At 38.8% G+C, this 21,450-nt stretch overlaps 1 protein-coding gene and 1 pseudogene across 1 annotated transcript in view; both read right to left on the minus strand.

Moving 5' to 3' along the window:
* The window catches only part of CHST9 (carbohydrate sulfotransferase 9), a 95,274-nt gene that overhangs the window by 36,827 nt on the left and 36,997 nt on the right, over positions 1 to 21,450 (minus strand). The window lies entirely within an intron of this gene.
* Positions 909 to 1,606, minus strand: LOC135986303 (uncharacterized; annotated as a pseudogene).

The following is a 21,450-nucleotide window of genomic DNA, read 5'->3' on the forward strand; positions in this document are numbered from 1 at the left end:
CTTGCATTTTAAATTCGCAGTTCTGCCCAAGAGAATTGTTTGAAATTCCTTACCTATAGAGAATTGACGGAAAATCTATTATCTTGGATTTTTTTTTGTTAGACGGTACACATATGTTTTGATATCTGGACTTCAATGCTGTTCCTTCTGACCTACAGAATACAAAATATTGCCATGTCCATTTATGGAGGTGCAAAAGCCAGGCAGAGGGTACTCAGAGAGCCAGGCCTGGCCCCAAGTCCATGAATGCAAAGGCAATGCTGTAGTTGTGGGTATACATATCCATTAATCATGAGCAACAGTTCTAAACCAGAAAAGATAAAGGAAATCATGGCAAGCTGTTACAATTTCGTTATCCCACCTGCAGGTCTTCCAAAATGCACCACAGTAGCATTCCCTCCATGCAAGGCAGGAGATACGGGGAAATATAAATGCACACTTAAATATGTAGCTACTAGAACCTGTGTTTTTGAAACTATTTAAGTTTCCAAGCTTCAACATGCTTCCAGTAAAGATTTAATCTGAGGCAATTCAGTTTGAAAACAAACAAACAACAAAACCAGCAAACATCAACATATGCTTCCAGCATGTTAGGTCCTTGTCACTGCTGCTTCTTCCCCAGCTCTGTCACCTCTGGTCTGGCAGTTACTATCCCCTCCCATTCCCAGACCCATTCAAGTTCACACCTGGAGTATTCAATTCTGGGTCCACCCTCTCACTCCATCTGATTGATTTGATAACTAACTCGTCAGAATGCCCATAGTAGCAAAAATAACCACAAGTAACACTGGACTGATGCCTTCTATGGAAACCTTTGATCAGAATCATAGAATCAAAGAAACATAGAATCATTTTGGTTGAAAGAGACCCTCAAGATTATTGAGTCCAACCATAACCTAAGTCTGACACTAAATCATGTCCCTAAGAGCCTCATCTATACGTCTTTTAAACACCTCCAGGGATGGTGACTCCACCACTTCCCTGGGCAGCCTGTTCCAATGCTTGACAACCCTTTTCATGAAGAAATTTTTCCTAATATCCAATCTGAACCTTCCCTGGTGCAACTTGAGGCCATTTCCTGTCATCCTATTGCCTGTTACTTGGGAGAAGAGACCAACACCCTCCATGCTACAACCTCCTTTCAGGCAGTTATAGAGAGAGATAAGGTCTCCCCTCAGCCTCCTTTTCTCCAGGCTGAACAACCCCAGGTCCCTCAGCTGCTCCTCATAAGGCTTGTTCTCCAGGCCCCTCACCAGCTTTGTTGCCCTTCTCTGAACTCTCTCCAGCACCTCAATGTCTTTTTTTAGTGAGGGGCCCAAAACTGAACACAGGATTCGAGGTGGGGCCTCACCAGTGCCAAGCACAGTGGTACAATCACTACCCTAGTCCTGCTGGCCACACTATTCCTGATACAAGCCAAGATGCTGTTGGTGTTTTTCGCCACCTGGGGACACTGCTGGCTCATATTCAGCCAGCTGTCAATCAACACCCCCAGATCCTTTTCTGCCAGGCAGCTTTCCAGCCACTCTTCTCTGAGCCTGTAGCGCTGCCTGGGGTGGTTGTGACCCAGGGGCAGGACCCAGCACTTGGCCTTGTTGAACCTCATACAACTGGCCTCAGACCATCAATTCAGCCAGTCCAATCCCTCTGTAGACCCTTCCTACCCTCCAGCAGCTTAACACCCAACTTGGTGTCACCTGAAAACTTACTAAGGGTACACTCGATCCCCTCATCCAGATCATTGATAAAGAGATTAAACAGAACTGGCCCAAATGCTGATCCCTGGGGAACATCACTCATGACCAGCCACCAACTGCATTTGACTCCATTCACCACAAATCCTTGGGCCTGGCCATTCAGCCAGTTCTTTACCCAGTGAAGAGTATGCTCGTCCAAGCCATGAGCTGCCAGTTTCTCCAGGAGAATGCTGTGGAAAACAGGGTCAAAGGCTTTACTGAAGTCTCAGTACACAACATTCGCAGCCTTTCCCTCATCCACTGAGCCGGTCACCTTGTCATAGAAGAAGATCAGGTTGGTCAAGCAGGACCTGCCTTTCATAAACCCATGCTGACTGGGCTTGATCTCTTGGTTGTCTTGTATGTGCCGCATGATGGCACTCAGGATGATCTGTTCCACGACCTTCCCCAGGGGCTGAGGACGACATGGACAAACAGACACACTACAACCGCATGCCGTGCTTGCTCAAAGTATGTGTAAACTAATACTCTGCTTGCCTCAGCATTAAGTTGTCCTGGCAGACACCATCCCTGAATGCTGTCTTTACTCTCTGTGATTGGCAGTAACAGCCAGAAAAAAGATACAGCAAACCTCACATGCTTGGGACACCCCTTGGTTCATTCTCCAGCCTGCTGTGATTGTTTATCCATCAGAGGGGTACAGAAAAAAGGGGTCCCACGGCAAATTCTCACAGGCATGCAGCCAGCAGGTCAAATATACGATTTCTTGACACAAAGACAGCTTTGCAGCTGTACTGGGAGCTGCCAACATGCCCGTGTGAGGACAGGGCTGCCAGCAAACCTTAAGCATCCCATCAGAAGATCACTGGGGTACAACGGGGTCCAGTAAAACAAACCACCGGAGCATAAGGAATCTAGATGGTAAGCAACGTAAAGTGCCAAGTATCATAAACCTTTTTAGGAAAAGATACTCCAGCCAGTATCTTAGGTGTTTCATGATTGTTATGTGTAAATGAGGGCTCTGTTTCTATTTGCTTTAAACAACAGGAGTTTTTGCATTTATAAAACTACAGCAGAGAGATTTTGGTACTCAAGAAATGTATCTGTGTTTGTGATTATTCCCACCCTGCTGCTAAATTCGATCATTTGTTCCACTTTGGGTTTTATTAATTAAATTAATATTAATTGAGCAGCCTTTTGGTATATTTTTAGCCTGAGTGGGTTTTTCCTGCTAAATCTTGTACACTGTAGCCTCTCCTTAGCCTTCCCCTTTTATCCCCTGTCCCAGAGGAAATGTTTCACTGCAGATTATTACCCTGAAACTCTTCTGTGTTTGCAGATATTTATGGCCATACGTGCATACTCTTGAATAAATTAAAAATAAAAAAATCAACGATATTTTTGGAAGATATTTTAAAGAAGGAAGCTCTTGAAAAAGAAAAACCTCAACCCAAACACAGCTAATTTTGTGTGACTAAGTGCCCCCTAGTGACAAAGTTCATTGCAAATAACTTTCATAGCCACTTCCAAGCCTTACACAGTTTTGGTTCTCAGCATCATAAACACCTTTCCATTTCCCCCCCCGCTCCCATGTGTGTGTATTTAATGAAAACAAAGCAAAATAGCCAGACTCTACCTAAATAAAAGAAAAAATAATAAAATCTAAAAGTCACTGTGTTAGCCTAAAATCAGCCAAATTTATTGAAACATGATAACTTCAAATGCTTTGGTCTTTTCTAGCATAAGTAGCATCAAATTCAATTTGAATACTCCTATAACTCAGAGATGCACAGTCAGTGAGTTGTTTAAATTACACAACACCAATGAATTGACACACCTCTGTTGCTTCTAAGAGCTGTCTGCCACTGAGTGGTGATGCCGCAAAAGTAGAAGAGAGGATTAAACCTGGGCTGCCCTGCAGCCCTTGCCTCTTCCTACAAATCTCTCACCCCACACTGAAGCTCACCTCAAATCAGCACACCCATGTGCTGGAGCACATATGTCTAAAAGGCATGAAGCTTCATCTGCTCAATTGTCTTCTCCAAAGACAAGTGGAAAACGTGCACTTAGAGAAGCTTGGCTTACCAGTTGAGCTCTTAGAAAACAAAAAACACCTCCAAAAGCAAAAATCCTAATTTTTTTTGTTTGTTTGCTTTGGCCCCCAGAATTTTTGAATTTGGGAAATTAGAGAAATCCTGGAAAAGACACCAAAGTCTTTACTTTGTACTGCAATTCCTTAAGGTGAAAGCTGAAGATTCACAAACTATTATTAATACAGAAAAACACTCTGTGTGTATAGATACATATACGCACACCATACACAAACTAGTTGTCTTTGGCTTTGGAGAATCTCACACTGACAATTACACTTCAGTTTGTAAAACAGCTCTGTGTCATTTTTTACACGATCAACAGTAACTAATTTAAGTAATACTGTTGTCTGCTATGATTTTTTTTAAATAGGCTGTCACTTCCATGAAAAGAAATTTTTTTTGTCTCCACACTTAATGAGCATGAATTATATTTTCCAGTTTCTCTAATGAAGTAATAACCTTACCACATTAATTTTGTTTGCTGCACTCACTGTCTTTGCACTATTATGATCAATTATGTTAGCTAGAAAAGCAGTTGTTCTGTGTGCTCACAAGTTACTGTAAACTTGGGGTTTTAATAAAAAATACTCCTATATTCCTCTGGAACATTAAATTAAGGCTTAAAATACAGCTCTTCAGTAAGCAATTTCTTACAGAATATAAAGAACAGCTCATAGAACAAAAAGATATGGCAAAAGAGACAAATTGTTCAAATGCAGACAACATAAAAATGCACTGAAGCAGGTTCAAGTCTCCGAAGGAAAATTTGCTTCCTTAAAAACAAGAAACACCAGTAAGATGCTCTGAATTGCAATTTGACCCTTCAGATTACTGTCAAATAAAAGGTACAGTTTTGTTGTCAGTACCTGCTCTCAAGTTTTAGCAGAGTACTTACATTGCTGTTTCTTTGTTCATATTCAATATTGGCTAATACTGGTTGAGATCAACACATAATACCAAGGACTGTAAATGCAGACTAGCTATCTACCCAGAGGAAGGAATAAACCGCCCTTTAGCATTTTCTCAATCATGACAGAAAAATCCAGTGCCTTCTTAAGCCTAATAAATGTAGACAAGAAACATGCTATTCTTACACTTTCATGAGACATAAAACTCTGCAGTTCAGTGTCTGTGGAAATTTCTTCTGAACATATTAAAATGATCTTAGGGCTCTACAGAAACCCTGCTCATACAACAAAAAAAAAGCTAGGATAGTTAAAATGAATACATCATAAATAAAACATGCATTTCAGTATATATTAAGTGACAGGTCTCAGAAACTCCACCACCACGCACACATTCGCGAAGCAGCAAGAACACACACAATTCATTAAATCCACTCAAGTGCGCTAGTTCTTCCTGGCATTATTCATAATTGAAACATTTCAATTTTAGTTAACAGGAAAAAAAAAAAAACTAATTTAAAAGTAAAACAAGGAAATTAGTTCTGTGTTTCTGGATTACAATCCCATAGTGCCTTCAACAAGCCACATTTAGCCTCAGGGGGTTTAATTAAAAAAAGTTGTGGGGTTTTTTTCCTTTTTTTTTTTTTCTTTTTTAAAGAGGCAATGTAGTCCACTCAAACAGAAACCTTTGCAGACACAGATTATGCCCAGGGCACGGCTGCTTTGTAGGTAGAGCTGCCCGCATCTTTCCTAAAGCCCTGCTACATTTAGTACCATTTCCAGAAACAATACCAACTTTCCTCCATGCTTTTCTCTGCAAAGAATAAGCATAAAAGTGGTGGGGGTATTTTTTTGTTTGTTTTGTTTTTCCTAAGTTATTCTGAAATCTCATTATAGTATTACTTAAGTGAAACTGGGAGAGCCCTGGGGGAAGAGATCACAAATATTTGCTTTATTTCTGCATTCTTCTCTTGCAATCTGCTTTTGGCTACCTGCTGGAGACCAGATAACTACTCAGCAGATTTTCTGTCTGGCCTCACTCAACCAGTTATCGTTGGGCAAACAAGCAACTAAATTATGTCCTGCTTATATAAAATCATGTGAAAGCTATTCCAGAGCAACACCACATGCAGGAGGAGAGCATTATTCTGGGCTACAGCTGGTGTATTCCTGAAAGGTAGTTCAAAATTGTTTCTGTTACCTTTTGTCAAGGTACTTAAACAAAAAAAAAAAAAAGAAAAAAAGAAAAAAGAAAAAAAAAACCAAGCAAGTTCCTTATGAAGATCCAATTTTCCTTAAAAACCTGGTCTGACTTCTATATCACCTCTTCTCTTTAAATAAACATTTTCATGACTTGTACAGTGAGACAAAAGTGCTGTACACACTTTTCTATTTTCATGATAAAGAATTTTGTTCGAAAGTGGCTTTGTAGTAACAGTTAATCTGCACTCACACGGAGGCCAGAAAAAGAACAGTTACAATGTTAAAAAACTCCAGCTTTTAAGTTTTGGAAAATTAATTAGTATGATCCCTTAATACAGCAATATAAGTAAATCTTTGCCAAAATGTCTACAAGTCATTTTGATTCTTCATTCAGGAGAATAAATCATTTTGAAAAACAGAACAGCTAAAAATAGTTATCATGCCATTGTATAAATAGTACCAGCCACCAATAAAAATATACTGACAAGTCTACACATGTCCAAGGCCCACGACTGAGTAAATCAAGAAAACAAGTGAAAGTAATTCTAGTCATTTAATATTCACATAGTCAAGAATGTGGACAAAAATCTATACTCTTAAATTTTGTTCTGTTTCTCCCTAAAATCATCCTCATAATTCAAACGGCAAGCAGTTTACCACTGGAAAGCCGGATAAGTATCTAAGTGCCATGACTATGATGCACCAGCAAGGGGAGCAGTAACACTTCAAGATCTTCTGTCTTCAGCAATAGTAAACTATCCATAAATGTAATAATGTATAGAATATTGATGCTGGGGTGGTTGTACAGTGGAAAGAACATTTATTCTACTGAAATTAAAAAAAAAAAATCTGAGTCTTGCAAGGCTATTTTTGAAAACAAGGTGGAATCACACATAAAGTCTTAGATCAGCCTAACATGCCACCCAACATGAACCCCTCTCAAATCTGAGACTTATTTCTGATATATGTTTTCCTTTTAAACAGCAATGACTACATATTTATATGGGAAGGAGAGACACTTTCTAGCTTCCTGAGAAAATAAACGTGTGGCACCACTGGAGCTGGTAGGCAGGAGGGTTGAGACATTCTCGAACCTGAATTGTAACCCCTCCTAAGGAAAGCAGGTAGTGAAATTTCTTAAAGCAGGCTTTAACTTCTGGATTTCTTAATTAGCGACAGATAACTGAGCTGGAACTTTGATAGAAAAGTATATTTTATAACAACCACCAGCAGACTCGCCTTTTAGATGCTCGCTGCCTCTTTGCTGTACCATGCCCACTCTTCCCTTTCAATCTTATATTACTGTAAAGTATAGCTACCTCTGAGCAGTGGCATTGCCCAACACAACTACAGTCCATCCTCTGCAGACCTCAAGTCACAAGCAGGGAAATGATGCACTAGAGAAGCAAAGCTGAGAAAAAAGGTTGCTGCCTGCACCTGGTTCATCACTGCAGCCAAGGTTCCCACATTCATACCTTTTTTACATCACTCTGAGATTTTTAGAAAGACACAAGAATGCCCTCCTTCCAAAATGCTTCAAAAACTGCTACCCAAGCAGATAACAAAGATATTGCATCAACTTGTAAATACCCAAGTGTGAAGACATCTTAAGTACTAATCATGAAATTACTATGCATGACAAAACTCAGAATAGTGTTTTCCTGTAATTGTGCATAATTTAACTAAAAAATGCAAGAGGAGTTATATTTGGATACAGAAGAAAGAGGTCAATTCGATGAGGGGGAAAAAATGCTGTCATTTTTACTAACCTAGTAGAGAAATTCTTCACCCAGTGTAAGAAATTTAGGATGTTGCTTCTCCAGTGTGATGCCAGCAGGACAAACCATCAAAAAGAAGGCATCTAATTGAAGAACTGGTGTCCCAGAACCAAGCTTTTAACAAAAGAAATCCACCTCTTACCTTAGAAGTATACTTATAGACTGCTGTTTCAGTCATTAGAGGCAGACAGAGACCTGTATGTTATAAGCCCAGGGTACAGTTGTTAAAATTAAGCAATATAAAGTTTTCCTTCCTTCTGACAAAAAATAATGGAAATATTAAATAAAAACACCCAGATGCTCTCTGCAATTTCCAAAAGATTTCCTAATGTTTCTGAACAATGGTCTCAGCAAATTTCCTAACTTTGAGTTTGTAAGTGGATGTTGATAGGGTCAACTACAGGCTTGGCTTGGGCGGTTTCTTGTTTTTCTCTGAGGGAAAAGATGTGGGACATAGGGTGGTATTCATCCTTGAAAAACTGCAGCGGAGTCGGGAGAGGCTATGTGGTTTACCCAGAGCCTCCCAGCACAGGTTTTCAGCTACCCAGACAGACTTTTCTGGCCAAGTGGCTGTTCAGCTAAGACTGTGTATGAATTGCCAAGACCAAATGAAGGGATGTGTGGGCAGAGGAGTCTGAAGGTCTGCCCACCCCTGTCAAGTCAGCCTGTGTCCTCCTAAACACTGTTAACAGGGCACCAGTCATGAAGAAGAGTCATGGGCCTCCTCCTGCAGTGCTCCAATGCAGATTTTGCCCTCCTTTTTTACCCTTCCCTTCATTAGCACCAACCCAAAACACAGTTACACCTAATCCCTTTAACTGGCAGAAAGCCAGCAAAGAAAAATGAACTGGCATCCAACCTCAGGACTTGCGTGACAGAGAAGGGAAGGAAACCTCAGCATGAGGTGCCCTCCACCAAGAAGAACTTATACCACTCTGTGGGTCTAAGCAGTCTAACCAATGTTCTCAGACACTGAGGATATCACTCCTTGGGGCATAATTTTTGGGCCAAAAGTAGAAAGAATATGAGAAAATTGATGTCCTAATATCAGGAATAAGTGCCTTTTCCAAGTAACCAAGCTCAAAAAGGGTGCAGAGAACACAGAAGCTATTCTAAGAAACTGTCTTGCTGCTAACGCAAATGTTCCTGGTTTCCTCTAAATAGACTCTAGCACTTGAGGTTTAACACAAACTTTTTTTCCCAAGAAAATATTCTTATTAAATCACAATCAAAATTCCTTAAGATTTATTTTAAATAAGACAAGTAAATTCCATTAGCATAAATGCATCTTCAGCTTAAGAGACAGACTCCTTCATAGGTAGTTTTCAAGGCACATAGATCACAAATATATGAGGATGGCTTTAAAGACCATTTTCCAAACTTGCCTGGATTGCAGCTGGGTTGATAACTCAGAAAAGTAGTAAAATGGGTGTATTTTTCCACCGAGGTGTACACCTTTCCAGCTTGTGGAGACTAAAAGTGTAATTCACCGATTTTTTAATACCTCTGGAAAAATAATCCATTTTGGTTTATTTGGAAAAGGTAGTAACAGTATATATTTTCAATAAATGAGTATGTGTAAATGTAAAGTTCTCTATGCAGGCATGATACATACAAACCACAGCCCTGCCTAAGATCTCACCTGCAGTCTATACAGACTTAGTTAATAATCTAAAACAGGTCCCATAACATTTATGTTGGCACAAAAGGTTTACTTTTTCCCCTAAAATGATAGCAGCTTTAGACATCATGCTAAGTGATTTTACCTGCACATCAACAAACCCATAACAGACAACCCACTTCCTTTTGCAAAATACCAATTTGGACCCCACTGGCCATTGGTCTTCCTGTGTCAGCCTGGTGCAAAAAAGCCCAGGCAATCCCACACCCCTGGATGGGAAATGCCTGGCACAACTCCAGACCCAAATCTGCTAATCCTTCTTTTTGCCAGCTTCTATCTTCCCAATTTTCAGTTTCTATATCACAAACAGGCTCCTGGTGACCCAGTTTTCCCCATATTATTCTTCTTATGTAAGTAAGCCTGAAAGTATAATTTAATTTGCAGAAAGAGAACAAATAGTCAAATCCATGAAAAAGACAGGATGCTGGACAGAAATGCCCTGGGATGAAGCTATAATATGAAAATATGAAGAGCCATGGATGGCTTTTCACTTTTCCATACAAACATAGAAAAGTTTGGGCTGGAAGGGACCTTCAAAGGTCATCTAGTCCAACCCCCCTGCAATGAGCAGGGACATCTTCAACCAGATCAGGTTGCTCAGAGCCCCGTCCAGCCTGGCCTGGAATGTGTCCAGGGATGGGGCATCTACCACCTCTCTGGGCAACCTGTTCCAATATTTTACCACCCTTACTGTAAAAATTTCTTCCTCATGTCTAATCTGAATCTCTCCTCCTTTAGTTTAGAATCATTACCCCTTGTCCTACCATAACAGGCCCTGCTAAAAATTCTGTCCTCATCTTTCTTATAGGCCCCTTTTGAGTACTGAAAGGCCTCAAATACCGTCATCATAAGAAAGATCTCCCTCTTTCTGAGTCTCCTAGCTCTGGAGTTTGCACATATGTACCATATCTTCCTCCATCCTCTTTAAGGCAGCAGAAGATTTTGTCTCTAATCTCCTTCTCATCTGCTAGATAAAAATCTAGATTCAATGTCTTCATTTATGGGGGGGAAAAAAAAAAGTGCATTATTTTCAAGAATGTTCCCAATTGTCAGTTACCTTCAAAGCTGAGAAACAGTCTTCCCATCCTGGGAAAAATATTTGGGGTTTTTCAAAAACTTTTCTCCTCCAAATAATGAAGAAGAGTCTAAGATTACAATGACCTTATAATAAAAAAGCACTTTTGACTAGCTGAAACTTCCAAAAAATTTCAAAATATTTTGTCCTTTTTCTTAGGCTGTGGACTATGACAAATTCAGAATAACTAAGAAAGGATCTTTTTATTCAGAGGATGTCAAAACAATAATGTCAACACAGTCCTCCAAAGAAATGGATTTAAATAGAAAATTCATTTGAAACTTTATTTCCGACACACTGTTTCACAGTTGCAGTGAATCAGCATTCCTTTCTAAAGGAGAATATTCTGTCAGAAGGATCCCTGACTTGCTCTAGGGCTCTGTGCTTACTTGTATTTTAGCAACAGGAGAATCAAGGCCTGAAAAGATGTTTTTCTACTGCAACCCTCCTCCTTGGGGTTCAGCTGCCTGTGATCCCAGGCCCAAGGCCTGTACAGCACTGCTGTGCTACTTTGGCTCAGATTTCTGAGAAAATTGCTAAGTTGTGAGGCAGGGATGTGAGAAAGCACGTGGGCAAGAGCCAGCAAGATAAGAATGGCAAAACTGCAGACAGAGATACGGTTATTGAGCTGGGAACAGACACTGCCATGGGATTCAAGAGGAAAAACACTGACATGAAAAGATATAAAGTACTTAGGAGGGTGCAAGAAAAATATAGCACCTTATCTGCTTCTCTGATTTCCTGAACTAATGAGTATTTAAAAAGAAAATGCACAAAATAGACAACTAAACTGACTGCAATGAAAGCACAACTCTAAAGTATTAGTTCATTTGTATAATTTAAACTCATTTCCCATTGCTAAAGCAGATATTTACTATATATAAAGCAGTATTTAGTATTACCCTCAAATAATCTTTTAGTAGCATACTTAATTTTTTAGCTTCATGCTTCTATATATCGAGGGTCTAATCTTATCTGATTATTCTCATTTTACTGCATTATTTATCCTATATCCTCATTTCATAACTTGGAATGAATTATGGTAAATCTACATCTAGTGGCTTCCTGACAAAACACGTTTTTCCAATATTATTTTTAAGCATTTACAATACAGTATGGCTGGGGGCACTATGTGACAGATGCTATGGAATCACTGAACATTTAACAATTACTGCATTAATTTTATAAGAAGTGTTACATGTATCCGCATGGGCTTGTTAGCAATTACATTACTGCCTAAGTGGTTTGAGGAGACGAGTTACTGTAGAAACGAGTCATCAGCGGAGGCTGAGGATACTAATATCAGAAAAAGTAGATTTTACACCATACCCAGGGTAGTCTACAACATGGACATGCATTATTTAATATGTATTAATTAATTCTGCCACTGTAGAAGGCAGGCGACCTGCTATTGATTAAGCATATGTATAGCTTACATATAAAGAGTTGATTCAGAAAAGAGAAAGGATCTTTTTTTTTTTTTTTGCCTACTGGTCATCCCATATACCTGTCATTTCTAAAACTGCTTTAATGTAAGGGAAGATGGGTCAGGACAGGCAAATGGCTTGATTACCGCCATGTGATCCATGTCACGAAGCATCTAGATTTAGCTGGGACAGCACAGTTTGTGGGGCTGAATGGGAGAAGCTGTTTCTAGCCAGGGCTCTGTAGCATGTTCTGCAAGAAAGGAAATACTCCAAGGATGTCCAGAGAATCAGACATCTTCCAGGTGACCAAAAGCAGATCAGGTGAAAGGTGTACACCAGAGCCATGACACTCATCAGGGCTGTGGCCCTATGCTGGGCTTGGCTCTGCACTAACATAAAAATTATTCCATTTTCTCTCATAGCTTTCGTTCAAGAAATAGAATTGTTCTTCCGTTAGATGTTCTGACTTCTCATTTAATAGCCAAGACCAAAAGGAACATAGCCAGTTCCTTGTACTTAACACTGAAATGGAGAAATTTTTCCAAAGCACTCTCAAGAAAGCAGGCAGTCCACACTAACCACCAGTGGCTGCATGCCACAACTCCAGCTGATCTCAAATGGCATCTCATTTACTAGCCTCTCTAGCCTTAAAGAAATAAAGAATTAGCCTATGCATTAATGTATGCTTCACTTTCTTCAGAAACTATAAATATGGGGCTTCATTTGCTGAACAGCATCAGACAACACATCACAGTACCAAAGCAGTAAGAGACAGTAGTTTCCTCCTGAATTGAAAAGGGTGCAAGGGTTGGATGTAGAGCAGGACCACATCAGTTACACTCTGCTGTTGGTATGACAGTGGATGATAATTGGCTTAATAGCCATAAAAAATAAAGCAAAATGTTCATGCCAATTTATTGGATTAGACACCAAGTTGTTTGCATCACAAAATCTTCAAACAATTGCTTCTAATGGTGCCAACGTAAACTATCACAAAACAAATAATTTGTTTCACAACTGAAATTGTGCACAGTACTACCAGATACACTTCAAATATAAAGTAGTTGTCACTGTCTGCCAGCCTTTCAAAGTAATTATTCAGTTTCCTTGTGGCATTATAGTGATGCACAATCTGTATATAATTCATGTCTTTTACTATTCTAATTGTATTTTCTTCCTTTTTTTTCTAAATTCAAACTGTACACAAAAATAAAGCTATATTTTCACATCTCATTAATTTCATAATCATTTGTGATAAGTCTGCTCCAATACAACCTAAAAGATGTGGTGGAAAATAGTTTTGTTTTTCTTTTAGCTTAGATTTAGATTTAAGAAGACAAGCAGCAGCAGCAGCGTGAGACACATATAATAGGGTTTAATTACATCTCATACAGGCTTAATTACAAGAAGTGGCAGAAAGAACCTGCAACATTTCATCAATAGAGAAAAATTACCAACCATGTTTCCCAAACTTTTAGTATAGAAGTGCTATTAATTGCTTACTGCCTGCATACAGGATTCATACTTGTGATTCAGGCTGATATACATACCACAACTGTCACAAGAAATGTATAGCAAAAATAGTTTGATTAATTTTGTAATAATAAACCTAGAATTTCTGCAAGATACTTAGGGAATTGAAAGCCTGCATTTACAAGTTCAGACTTCCGCAGCAACTGGTTCGCCCTTTATTCTTCTTCAATTCAAAATGAAATACTGCTATTCTTATGTCCTTTGATACCCTTGTTTAATTCCCTATGCATAGACAAGATATTCTGTATGCCGACTTAAGTAAAACAGTCATATCAGAACTGGCTGAAATACAATTTCATCCACAGAGGAAAACTTTAAACAAGGTGGTTTCTGGGTATGGAAACTAAAGGAGAAATAAAATTAAAAAAAATAAAAAAAATCCACGGTATCCTGCACAACAATTTTGAGAAAATTTTTATTGCCAACTTCAATTTTCTATTATTTTATGATACATCAATTGCAGTTGTACACTTTTGTTTAGGTGCAAGTGATAACCTTTCATTACAACCCAGGAGGGACAGATTTAGGTGAAAAAAGCCAGTACTGTACTGATTATTGTATCATTGACAGATTCACACAGGCTTTTTTCTATACCACTTGTAACACACCATTATGTGTTCACCTTATGTTATGCATTATGTGACTTATAAGGGAATTATTAGCTATTGCCTAATAATATTTTGAAGATACAAACAACTTCCAGAAAAAAATGAAATTGTTATTTCACCACTCAGTGTCAACCTGTCAAAAAAAAAAAAAATTTACCAGCAGTGCTGATTTTAACAAAAAAAGCACTTTTCACTGAAAATAGCCTGACAAAATAATTCAGAACAGGCCTAATCTGTCTGCTTTGTTCCTGTCTGCTTTGATGGTATTTAGTACGGGATCATTTTGTAGACATTCTGCTATATTATTGGTGTTAACGTCTTAGAGCAACAGCACTGCAGAACTGGTTTTTCAGCCTAACCTATTTCCTGGTCATTCTTCATAACACAGCTGATCACTTTCGCTTTGCCGCAGAGAGTGCATGACTGACACTTTCAGTTTCATTCCACATCTTCAAGAAAGGAGGTGTAAACACCAGGGGAAGACCACCAAATATCTGGTTTTGCTATAGAGTGTCAAACCCAGAGGCATCAGAGTCAATAGGAAGGACAGGAGCATTCAGGAGCGGGAGCTGCGTGGGGCTACACTTGCTATATAGGACACTGTTGGCCAGCTGTGTGGGGGTTAGACCTGTAGACAAAGACTATAGAGACAGAAGTTCTTTACAGCATGCTCCTTCACTCAGCACATTTTACTGCTCTTTTCCCATGCAGAATGGGATGTCTCAAGCAGCAAAGCTTTAAGTAACCTTCTTTGGGTAGTTGTTCAGTAACTTGCTACACATCCCTGACAGAAAACTAAACGCCCTTTAAGTATTCCAGCTGAACACTGCTGCTACTCCTCAGTCACCCAGTCATTTAATTCACTATAACTTTCTGTGGCTATCAGCATTAGCAGCAAGTTCAACCCCTCCTCTTGAAAATCAAACAAAACAGGGTGGGGGGAGGAAGAAAAAAAAAAAAGAAAAATATGTCCTTACTTCTAAGGTCTGAGCATTTCTAATAAATACTTGATTTTTTGCCTTCTGCCCAGCGCTAATCCCAGTAGGTATCACTTATCTGTCTCACTGGCATTTTTGACAAGGAGGAAAATCAACAGCATGCTGAAAAGATGCTATAATGAAGATGTTAAAGAATAAAAACTTGAGCTTAAATCCTGACTCTTGCAGAGCCTCATTAGTACAATTCACCCTGTCTCAATTCATCACTGATTATTTACAGTCCTTCAACTCATCTAGTCTGTTTTACCATGTTTCTATCTAAGCCAACATGTATTAGTTATTCGTGTACACTTTCCGTGAGATGGTATCAAAAGGTTTACTAAAATACACGTATTATATCACTTGCCTTTCATCTGCTTATTCTATAATCTTATCAGGAAGGTTAAAAAGCAATCTGGCTAGATTTATGCTTTCTAAGCCTATTTGTCTTATTGCTTATGGTTCCATTATTAAAGCTCAGGAAAATAATCTTCTTTACTCCACCTCTCAATGCATTTATCATTTGACTGCTTTTTATGGTTCTAATTACACTAGCTCTTCCAGTTAGTCACAAAACACTCTCAAAAATGGACCCTGCCATGGGAAAAGAAATGTCTGCACAGTGGGGATAAGGTTTGTGGAAAGAGCCCAGAAACAGAAGCCAAGGTGTAGCAAATTTTATTCCTAGATCTGCCTCTTCTGACCTTAATAAACTGCATGTGCTAAAACTTAATTCTGCAGCAAGGAGCACAGACCAACCAGTCTGAGCACTTCAGCTCTCCCTTAACTTTAACCACATGAAAAGTCCCTCTTGACTTCAGGGTCTACTCAAGTGTCACAAGCTAAGCACAAGCCTCAAAGAAGGAAAACGTCAACTACAGTCAAGGAGAAGCCTCATTTATTAGCTCCGAGGGCCCACCTCCCGCAGATAGAAGAAGCAAGAAAGAACAGAAAGCATGGATGCTGGTGCTGCTGAGGAGCTGTGAGGTCCACGCCTGGCTCTGCACAAGCCAGTTCTTCTCATTTCTTATTCTGTGATGCCTCTTGACTAGCATTCATTCATATTCCTCATTCTCTTTATTATTTGCTGTTAGGTTCTTCAGCTTAGTTTTCACAATTCCCTGGTAGGACTTGTTGTGTGTCCACCCTGTTATACTCTTCCCTGGCTACTAAGTTCACATGCACACAATCCCCCTCCGCATCTGCAAGTGGCAGCAGAGGTTCTTCAGGAAAAAAAACCAAACACACCAAAACACAAACCAACCAAACCAAACCAACAAAAAAACCACAACCCACAGAAAACAAAACCCCAAAGTAAAGGAATTGGTGGCCTCTGTTTTAAATAGGTATGTCAACGTTGTTCACAGAACATATACTCAATCAAATGGGGCTCATACTTAATGACTGTATTTTTAATGACATTTTGTAAGTCCCATTAGGCTTTAAGACTTACTGAGTACAGCTAGAGCATTTTTCTTTAAGGATATTTTCCTCGAGTCAAAATAAGTCTTCCCAGCAAAAAATAAGCCACCTCCCAAAAAAACCCTGCTAAAAACCCCAAACCCAGTCCAATAGTCTAGGACAACACCTACCCACCACTACCACACCATAGTAATATGATGCCACTTCTCAAATGGCCAAGGAAAAATAAAGAAAATAAATTGTTATAGACTAAAAAAGAAACATTTTTTGCCAATTCAGTTTCATATGAAAAAAAATAGCTTCTTTTCTTAGTAGTGGAAGGATGATATTGTTGTAGGCCAACTACACAATCTCTGACCAAGAGCTGGATTTTCAGCAACAGGACCAAATGATTGGAAATATTCAGCAAAATAAATGTATGAACATAGCTAGAGAGGGAAGAGGAGAAAGAAGGCTGAAGAGAAAGTCAAGAGAGATCTGACTTTGAATATTAAGATATGAAAAAATCATTATATTAAAAATAATCATGATAAAAACTGATCTAGAAGAAAATACACCCAAATAAAAAGGAATACAGTGCAGGAACAGTTGAAATCAAGGAATACTAAAGCAAATGCTGATGAACAAGCAGAGATGAAAGAGGAACAACAGTGTTCAGCCTGAATTCGGTGCAGAAGAAATTTGAACCACTGTATTTACCTTTTCTCTCTTTTTTCCCCAATCCCCCTTTCTTTTTTCTTTCATTAAATAAACCACTTCTGCTTACTCCAAGGAAGAAAAAAAACCAAACAACACACCACAACACACAACAAACATTCAACATTTCAGACGTCTGTGAAACTGAGAACTCTGCAAGGCCATCCAGAAACACTGTCGATATGTTGAACAGGAATTGGTGAAGAAGTGGATTTCCTGAGACTTCTGTGAATGTCATCGACCTCCACAAGAATGAAAATACTAAGACTAATAATTGTTACACCATCAAGTAGATCCAGTGGACCCTCAAACTGATATAAGGAAATGAGCAGCTCTCATTCTTTCTCCTGCTACTTAAGGCATATGGAGTGTGGGGTCATGCTAACTGGCAACAAGCTATTTAGGAAGTGGATCTCCTGGCTGGTGCAACACCTTCTCAATAGCATGGGGATCTTGAGGGCATTTTGCAACACAGCAGTTGCCAATTGAAACATAGGGACACCTGTTTCACTGATGGAAGTACAGAGCACTTCAGTGCTAGTCAAAAAGACACATGCCAATGTGTTCTGGCAGCTGAGGTTGAGGGCAGAAGAGGGGCAAAGCGCACACATAGGTGCACTCTGAGAATGCAAAAAATGCCACTCATAATTCCCTCTGCACTTCTCAGCCAATGAGTCTCCTCAGCCTTTTCAGTTTTGTAAGAAAAAAACTCTACAACTATGATACACACAAAAAGGCAGAAAGGGTGAAGCTTCACACACTTACCACTTTGCCTCAAAATTCGGCTGATTTACAGCACTTTCAAGAAGAGGTTCCTATAAGGTGTCTCAGTTGAGTTACAAAAGACACTGAGACATTCCAGGCCGCACGTGACTTCTGAAAATTTAGACTAGGTAATGTGTAATCAACATGTAACTACTCGTCCATTAGTAATCACTTAGGAGGCATAGAACTTAATTACAGTCTATTTAATTGACAATTATTGCAGGTGCATATTCAAATACAATGGATTGTGGAGAAGAATCACACAAACATTTTCATATCTGGCTTTAGTCAATGTGAAGCCATATATAGGGTTTTTTTAAACATTAGTAATTTTCAATTTCAGAACTCTTTTGCTTGCATAGGCATACTATATCTCCAAGCCACATTATACAACAAAACCTTATGCATTTGAAAAATTGTAGTGCACAGCTGTTTTGTTATTGTACTCCATCTTAAAATTGACCAGTTGGAAAATGAAGTTTGTCTGAAAAAAAAAAATCACTACTGATCTCATTTAAGTTTACCAAACCCCCTATGAAAGTCTCTCTTCTTTGAGCTGAAGACATGACTTAACAGAAAAATAAATGCTGCCCTGAAACTGCAGTCCAGAAAGAAAGGAAGATTTCAGTTTCATTCTTTTCATGTTCAGTGGTTTTCAAATAAAAATATACAAATATATTTAAGGGCAGAAGACCCAAGCAAACACAACTGACTCAAGCTAGACGGTCAGTAAAGCTGGCAAACAGCTGCATGAACATCTTACACTGACTAGAAGCTGTAATTCTCAGAAAATAATTAACTGAGATACAAATCAAACTGGTTTTGTGAACAGTCTTTGCTAAATGCTGTTTTAAAGAAGTAAAAGCATCAAAAGTTGTTTGCATAACCAATCAGTTAGGGTAGGTTACAAGCAGAGATCTAAAGAGATTTCATTCAACAATACTAGAGAAATAAGGGCACCATCTTATCTCAGGTAATTTAGTGGCACAACTTACAATAATGTCGAAGGAGTCACAGACCTCAAGAGTAAGGATGGTATTTGTTTCCTAATCAGGAATTCTTCACTCTCTACTAATACTAGAGATATTCTAGAGACCATGTTAGAGAAATCTCTCAAAAAATGATGGGTTTCATGTTTGTTTAAATGAAGAAGGCAGAACTAAGGACCTGCCTGTATGCGTTGTGTCATCACCATGTGGTCAGCCCACATTCTCATGTACACTACACTGAATACTGGGCAACAAAAGCAATGCCTGTCATACAGTAGGTAGCTGTAGGTGATGGATAAAAGGTTTGATGGTTTCCAGTTCCATATTCAAGAAGGCACAAGGCGTAATACTAGGCAGCATTAATAGTGTTTTGCCCCACCATTTAGTGCTCTGATGTAAGTCGACAGTTACCAGCTGCAAGCCTGTTGGTGACAAACCAAAGGCGAACAGACTTACTCTTCCATGATGGTCTTGTCATGCCTCCTGCTGCCCACTCCAGCTGTCACGGCTGAGGAGCTGCAGAGCCACCGTGTGACCTGTTCACAAGGGGGTAATAGGAGATGTAGCAGGTGGTACAAGGGGGAGTGCTACTGTTGGTCTCAGCCAAGTCCCAAATGGATTCAAGTGAAGACTTAAAGGTGAAAGAGGGAACATCAGTTAATCAAGGAAGCAGTTCAAGATATGGCCAATTTTGGCAGGAGAAATCTTACAGAGGAATTTTCCAGCAGAGAAGACTATCAGCTCTAACTGCAGCCAAATACTGAAGCATGACACTGCAGGAGGGCATTTCAGCTAATGAGGGGCAACTCTGAGGTATGGGGCAGAGATCCCCTGCTACACCCCTTAAACACCATAACACACCTACACCAATAGCCTTGCACAATTACTGGGGGGTAGCAGCTGTTACAGAAAAAAAAGCACTAACTGTACTTTGAAAGAAGTCAGGACTTATATAGACCTACTTGTTAATTCAGAAGAACATTCATGCTTTGACAGCAGGCTACCAAATATGAACAAAAAAGGGAAGTTTCTTACTAAAAGCAGGAAATCTTTGCTTCAGCAACAAAACCTGCAATACCACCAGGCACTAAAGAATTAAACTGCATAAAGAAAAAAATAAGTGAAGACTGAAATAAATGCTGGTGGATGTTAGCCCATGAAAATGCATCGAGGCAGTTACAAGGAGCACTGAAACAGTTAAACTTTGAGAGTATTTCCCCTACAACTTTTGTAATACACTGGAAGGTTCACTTTGCCATTAAGGAGCAAATACAAATATATAACATTTGATAAACTGGTAAAAACTTCTCTACTGATTTCACACAGCAGATAGTGCATGATCAGTATAATTAAGTAATTTGAAAATAGAAAAAAGCAGGTTCTGCAGGTTTTGAAGTACAGAACAGAAATCTGTGCTTCTGCATTATAATAGGTTATTTCTTCTCTAAAGGCAAATGTTTATCATTTTATGCCAGTCCATGGGATTGTCCCAAGATAACTAGGTCTTCTACATTCAGCACACAAATACATTACTCCATTTTATTCCTATACAAACAGCAATTTCCCACTATTACAAAATGAGCATACAATGAATCCCATATTCACCCTACTCCCAGAGTGCCGCCTCTTTATACAGAATGAATACAAAATGGGAAAGAATTAAGCTTGTGTGGCCAACTCATATTCCAACATCTTTTGAGTGCCTGAAAAAGAAATATCTCCAGTCTTTCATAAATATATAAAATTCAAATATATATAGATAAAATTCAGATTCCTTTTATTTATATGTATCTCTCTATACATGCACAAATTTTAAGGAAAAGCTAAATAATGCAGTGTCATTTAACATCAAATGTCTATAGAAACTTCCCCTTCTTTTCTCTGCTAGAAAATTCTGAGTATAAACTTAGTGCCATACTCAATGTTTTGTGTATTTTTTAAGCAAAGCACTCAGTACGAAAGTTCATTTCAGGCCTAAAAACACTAGTATGGTACTATAAGGCCATTAACTGTATATTGGATTATACTACATTTCATTGATACTACATTTCATTTTAGCTCTGATGGCCCAGTAATTACTACTGATTGTTTCTGATCTCTCACATATGAAAAAGTATAGCTGGTAAATTAGTGATGATAACCAATAATGAGAAGCAAGGGCATTTATACTTTCTCTTAGTATGCCATTTAATTGTTATTAAAAAATCCATTATGCCCTGTATATTAGTCTGTAAGACAGATCCAGCCCATTAAGTATATCTTTTATTTTCTCTCCTTTTTTTTTAACAAAGATCACAAGATATTATCATATTACCTTTTCTCACTCACTGCACTGCCAGGCTCTGTCCAACCAACTCTGAATTTCCTTTCACTTCAGACATTTATCTGCATACAGTTAGGTGAAAGGTATTATTAATCATATCCTGTTGCTAGGTTACCTGGAGATATTCATTTAAGCTTAATGTTTCTCTTTGTTAAAAAGTGCCATGAGGAACACATAGATTTGAGACAAGAAAACTACCTTGCAGAAGCTGCCTAAAAAAACCCAAACGAAATAAAATCAAGAGTCTCACAACAGAATATGCATTCACAAGAAAAATA

Source organism: Caloenas nicobarica, chromosome 2, assembly GCF_036013445.1.
Source record: "Caloenas nicobarica isolate bCalNic1 chromosome 2, bCalNic1.hap1, whole genome shotgun sequence".
Lineage (NCBI taxonomy): Eukaryota > Metazoa > Chordata > Aves > Columbiformes > Columbidae > Caloenas > Caloenas nicobarica.